Source organism: Nicotiana attenuata, chromosome 8 (assembly GCF_001879085.1).
Source record: "Nicotiana attenuata strain UT chromosome 8, NIATTr2, whole genome shotgun sequence".
Lineage (NCBI taxonomy): Eukaryota > Viridiplantae > Streptophyta > Magnoliopsida > Solanales > Solanaceae > Nicotiana > Nicotiana attenuata.
Window position 1 is genome coordinate 8,999,884 of NC_031996.1, and position 6,687 is coordinate 9,006,570.

The window sequence follows — 6,687 nt, forward strand, 5'->3', positions numbered from 1 at the left end:
TCTGCAACTTTTCTAAGTTCAAAACCACCCCGAACACCCCCGAAAACACTCCCGAGCCCCCGGGGCTCCTAACCAAACACACACACTAACTAAACAACCTCATACGAACTTAACCGTGCGATCAAATCGCCAAAATAACATCATAAACGAGGAATCAAACCTCAAAATCATCACTTTTTCTTTAAACTTCATAAACTTTCATTTTTAGATATTTAGGTCCGAAACACGTCAAACGACGTCCGATTTCGACCAAATTTCACAGGAAGCGCTTAAACCACATATAAGACTTGTACCGGGCGCCGGAACTAAAATACGGGCCCGATACCAACGCTTTCTAATCCNTGACAGGTGCCAAAGAACCGGAACGATCACAAAGAGGCACGAGATGCCGTTGCAAGACATTCTAGTAGTGGAGCTCTTTGATGTGTGGGGAATAGATTTCATGGGACCTTTTCCACAATCTAACGGTCATAGGTACATCTTGGTGGCAGTCGACTATGTTTCCAAGTGGGTGGAGGCCATTGCTCTTCCCACTAATGATGCAAAGGTGGTTGTGAGCTTTGTCAAGAAGCACATCTTACACGCTTTGGAACTCCAAGAGTATTGATCAGCGATGGAGGAACACATTTTTGCAACAAATTGCTGAATAATGTCCTTGCAAAGTATGGAGTGAAGCACAAGCTGTCCACTGCCTATCACCCCCAGACGAGTGGTCAAGTGGAGGTGTCAAACAGAGAGGTAAAGTAGATTCTTTAGAAAACAGTGAGTGAAAATAGAAAAAATTGGCCCAGGAAGCTAGACGACGCATTGTGGGCATATCGAAGTGCATCCATTAATTGCATGACTGACTTCCATAATTACCTTCTATATGAACCGCCGAAGAAACTATTGAGAATAGTCACTTCATCCCTTTTACCCACATTTTCTCTTCAATTGAGATAACCCCTCACACTCTCCATCAGTCCTTTTAAATCATCCCCCTTCACTCTTCATTACTTCATTACTACTTCTCAGACATTCGTCAGTTATGGATAAACCTAAAACCTTCTCCTTTTCCAATGCCACACGGCGTAGATTCCTTTTCCAGAAAGCCTAAACCCCAAAAAAATTGTTGATCTAGAATCATCCCTTGATTCCAACCCTCTTAAAATTGATGATGAAAGTAGTGATTCTTCTGAAGACCAAGTAATAAGCCAAAAAAGGGTCGGTAAGAGACCTATGGACTAGACCCCAAAAAGGTCTGCATGCAAAAAGGAAAAAGTTGAAAATGTCGATTTTGGGGCCTAAGGACAAGATGATTTTCTACGGACCCCAGAGAAATTGAACTTTGAATCTTACAAATCAATATTCATGGTATATGGTTGCACTGTAAGTCTCTCTCTCTCTCTCATGAAGGATACATATTGTGATGTTGTCTTAATTTCTGACTTTTAACGATTATTACCCTTTTTTTCTACTGTTGGGAACATTGTGTATGAAGAACATGTGTGAATATTCTATGCAAACTTGTTTGTCAATGCTAAAGACTAGTTGAAATCTATGGTTTTGGGTACTCGTATTATGCTTGATACTTATTAATTTTAGAAAATCTTTTCTGCAAAATTACATGGTTATGATGTGTTTGTTCAAAACTCTTGGCCAAAGGATTTCGAAGTTTCTCTAGATGAGGCAAAAGTTATGCTATCTGAAAAATCCCCAAATATTGGCCCTAAAAGCTTGAAATTTGAACATGACATGATTGCAACTACTCTTTTACCAAGAACTGCTCTTTTAGCTCTTTGAATACCAGAGACATCTTTGTACATTACTGTCTTGTGCAAAACAAAAGGCTTGAATGGTTTATATGGATCCGTCAGTACATGCTAGATAGTATTAGAGAAGTCTCATACTCTGCCTCCTGTTCACCATATGGTATACTTATCTCACATATTATGGAAGTGATGAAGGTAGACCTTCCACCTTTTTCACCTAAGCTTATCTCTATCACTTATGATAAGACTAATTTTACTATGAAGGCGAGTGAAAGCACCAGAGGCACCAGCAAATGCTAAACCACCTTTTGAGCCAGCTGAGGTACAGTCGACTGCTCCTAGCAACCTACAGCAGATTCAGTAAGGGTTGGAAGGCCTAAGAAGCATGATCACAACTATGCAGGAACAAGTTGACAAGAAAAGATAAGTGACCAAGGAGATAGGAACAGATGCAGCTAAGCTAAGGATGGACATTGGAGCTACCAAGAAGCAAGGGATCAAGGCTTTCAGAACATGACAGACATGATAAACAAGCTTTCCAAAGATGTTAATACTTCATATGATTCCATATACACCAAAGTTATCAACACCCTGAAGTACTTTCTAGGGAGAAATTAAGGTTGATTATGTGCTTTGCCAAAAACAATCTTTTGCCATAACTACTATTTTTATTATTAGTTTTTTTGGACTGTATGAAATTACTTGCTACTATGCCTTTGTTGTAGGCATATATCTACTGTTACTACCCTATCTATTTCTCTATGTGGCATTTGTCTTGTATTGTCTTGCATTGTTCTAGCCTTTTTGATTGATGTCAAAGGGGGAGAAGTAGAGAGGAAGAGGCAATGAGTCACCGGGAGAACCACTTCAACAACACAGGGAAGCACGCAAACATACAGAAAAGTATTATTTACATTTTTACTTTTTTTGGTTGTCATCATCAAAAAGGAGGAGATTGTTAAAAGTTTTAATAATGACACATTTATTAATGGTAATACTAATTTCGTGTTAATCTGTGCAGGAAAACAGATAAATGGAAGAGAAAGAGATGATAAGTGCAAAAGGAAAGAAATGCAATTGATATGTCTAAAATCAAGTGACCAGTATAAGAGGAAGAGCTAATTGAGATTCAAATATCCGAGATCACAGGAAAATCAAAGCGTCAATCAGAAAACTCAGAATACTGGAATATATGTCGCCTAAAAGAAAAGATAGAGACATCAACTCTCAATCAACATAATTGTCCAATAATCCCTCAGAAGGATATGGCAAGCACAAGGAAGGAGACCACATTCTGTTATATGAATTCAGTCTTCATCTATTGACTGGATTTAGAGGCATATCTTAGAAAAATACTTGCCTCAATCAAAGAAATATCTCAATCTTGCTCACTATCACTGAAGATCTTGTTGACTTAAAATAACTCAAGACATCAACCACTGCCTATATGAATAAGAACTCGAAGAAGGAGAGAACTGTGCGCAACTTCACATACAAGCTTTCTACATCTTTCTAGTTCTTAGTCAAATATTGTATTCTTGAGTTTACAACTAGTGTCACAAAAGAGAGAAAGAAAAAATAAAACAATCAAGAGGTTGTGTCAAAAGCTTGACAAACATTCGCCTGTATATCGTTGGCGGCGAACGAAGGAAAACCACTACCATTGTAACAAATCATTTTTGAAGATCTAAGAGAACCCTTGTGACCCAAGGGAATTAGATGTAGCTACCACACTGGTACACAAACCAATATAAAACTCTGTGCCTCACTTATTCTGTCTTTTTTAAATTCTCTTCATTGTTATTCTGCTCTAACCTAGTTTCTATAGGAAAAATAGTCGATTAATATCCTAGTTGGTCAACTGATTTTTAAATTTGACAGTATTCACCCCTTACCTCTTATGTTTCAAGCTATTTTATCTTGAGATACAAGTGTAGTGGCATCCGATATGACGACATAACATCTAGCATAAAGGAGGGATAGCATGTGCCTATGGTGTCAAAACCAGTACTATAGTACTGGAATTGTCGAAGTTGATAGTTCCCTTATAACTAAGATCCTAACTAGAATTATAGAATCCGTTTCAGAACCGTAAAGCTTGATGGAGGGCCTATTTCTCTTTCTTGTTTCAATGAATTCAAAATAAAACCATAATAATTCCCACATATTGCAACGACCGGTAGGTCGTTTTGGGTACTTGTCCTAATTTCATCATTCCGAGACCTCTCGTAGCTTTATTTGATGTTTCTTGGTTTGCACGCATATTCCGTTTCGCCGCTTTTCGAAAAGTTTTTATATGAAATTTTGATAATAGAAATTTTGACTAAAAATGAGGCTAGGGTTGACTATGGTCAAAATTCTTGGTAAACGACCCCGGATCAATAATCTGACGATCCCGTTGGGTTCGTATCATGATTTGGACTGGGGAATATGGCCAAAATCAAATTCAGAGGTCCCTAGGTTGATTTCACTTGTTTCGCCAAAAGTTAACAATTTGAATGTTTGAAGATTTACTAGGTTTGGCTGTAGCTTGACTTTATGGTTAAAGGATTCGGATTTTGATTTTGAGACTTTGTATAGGTATGTTTTGCTATTTGGAGCTTGTCTGCAAAATTTGGTATAAATCGGAGTTGGTTTGATAGAATTCTGACACTTGATTGTGATTTTAGAGTTTCTTGAGTTTTCTTTGAAATTTCATGCATTTTGATGTCGATTCGTAGTTCTAGATGTTATTTCGGTGTTTTGATCTCGCGAGCAAGATCATATGATGTTATTACACTTGTGTGCATGTGTTGGGCGTTGTGTGCATGTTTTATTTGGAGCCCGAGTGGCTCGGGTGTGTTTCTGAGGTGCTACATATGAGTTTTAGATGAAATGTTATAGCTGGTGTATTCCTGTTTCTGGTGTTGGTCTCCACATCTCGCATTTGCGAGTTCTGGCTCGAAAATGAGAGCCTTGATTTTGCGATCAAGACATCGCATTTGCGAGCAGGCTCCTGGGCAGGGTGATCTCGCAATTGCGAGGAATGAGTTCGCATTTGCGAACTATCTAAGGCCGTATTTGTGATGCAGTGTTCTGATGTGTGAGCTTCGCATTTTCGAAGTAATTTACCGCATTTGCGAGGGGGGTTGTTCGCATTTTTAAACATGTTGTCGAAATTGCGACTACTGGGCTTCTAAGGCAGGGTTCACACTTGCGACCTTTGTCTCGCATTTGCAAGCATTTATTTGCAAATGCGACAGCTGCAGTTGGGTAAAAGACGAAAAAATCGGTACTTACCTCATTTTACACCATTTCTCAACCTTAAACACTCTAGAGGCGATTTTTCAAGAGATTTTTCTTTCAAAATTATTAGTAAGCAACTTTAATCCATTTCTTTTCAATTACCCATTACTTTTGATGTGCTTTCAACATCAAATCTAGGATTTTCATGGTAGAAATTAGGGATTTGAGTAGAAATTGGAAATTGTATAAAATTGAGATTTAGACCTCAAATTGAGTTCAGATTTAGAAATAAATTACATAACCTGGCTAGGGGGTGAATGGGTAATCGGGTTTTGGTCCGAATCTCGGATTTTTACCAAGCGTGCCCAGGGTTGACTTTTGTTGACTTTTTTCAAATTCATTAGAGATTGAATCTTTTTCACTTGTGGGTAGTTTCTAAAGCCTAATTTGAATTATTTGAACTATTTTGATTAGATTTGATTGGGTTGGGGGGCTAATTATAAAGGAAATGATGCGGTTGTGCCTTGATTTGGTTGCGGAGCGAGGTAAGTGTCGTGGTTAACTTTGACTCGAGGGATTAGGACTTGTTGATCTATTTTCTACGTGTATTATGTGTGAGTACAACGTATATGTGAAGTGACGAGAATATATGCGTTGCCACTGGGTTAAAGCATGTGGGTGCAAATTGCTTCTTTGTGTTGGATTGATTCATTGACTATGTTTTCCATGCTTAGGTTAGATTATTACTTCTTTGATTATTCATCTCGAATTTATTGTTTATTTCAAAGATGTTGGAAATCTTAAAAGTTGAGTTTGTTATCATGGCATTATAATTGAAGTGAAATTGCTTCCCGCCTTGCATTGTTAATTCAAATTTGTATTTTTACTTAATGAGGAAGAGTGAAAAGCACGAAGGGTGTTGTCGTGCCTTATTTTCATACATTATCATCTATTTAATGGTTGTAAGGATTAAAGCACAAAGGGTGATGCCATGAATTTGATTGCTTATCATCATTATCATATCATGTGAGGTTGAGAATATAAGCACAGAGGGTGCTGCCGTGCCATTTTATTTATGATATTACATGGTGAGGACGAGAGTAAAAGCACGAATGGTGATGCCGTACCATCTTTATTACATTGCCTCATTTAATTACTGGATTGGTGATTTACTTGGTTGCAATGTTGCTCATATCGGAACGATATTATTTGGTGATTTCATACTTGTCGCTCTTATAATATTCCCTTTTGCATGTCCCCTCCTAGTTAATATTTTAACTGTTCTACTTGTTATTTTGTTGCTTTATGTATATATTTGCACATGATTTTACGTAGGTGTCTTGTCATAGCTTCTTTCACTACCTCGTCGAGGTTAGGCTCGACACTTACAGAGCACATTGGGTCGGTTGTACTCATGTTATACTTTTGCACGTCTTGCGTAGATACTGGCACTGATCCCAGCAGCGTCTAGTGGTGTTGTGCTCGGATTCAGCTACATTTGGAGACTTGAGGTATAATTGCACAATATCCGCAGCCCTGAAGTCCCCTTCGTTATCTATGCTATTATTTATCTAGTCTCAAAAAGTTGTATTTGCTTCAGACCATACGTGTAGTACTCTAGTTGCTCATGTTTTCGTGACTCCGGATTCTAGGAGATGTTTAGATATCGTCATTAGTACTCTATTGTTCCATCTTAGACTTTTTCGGTTTA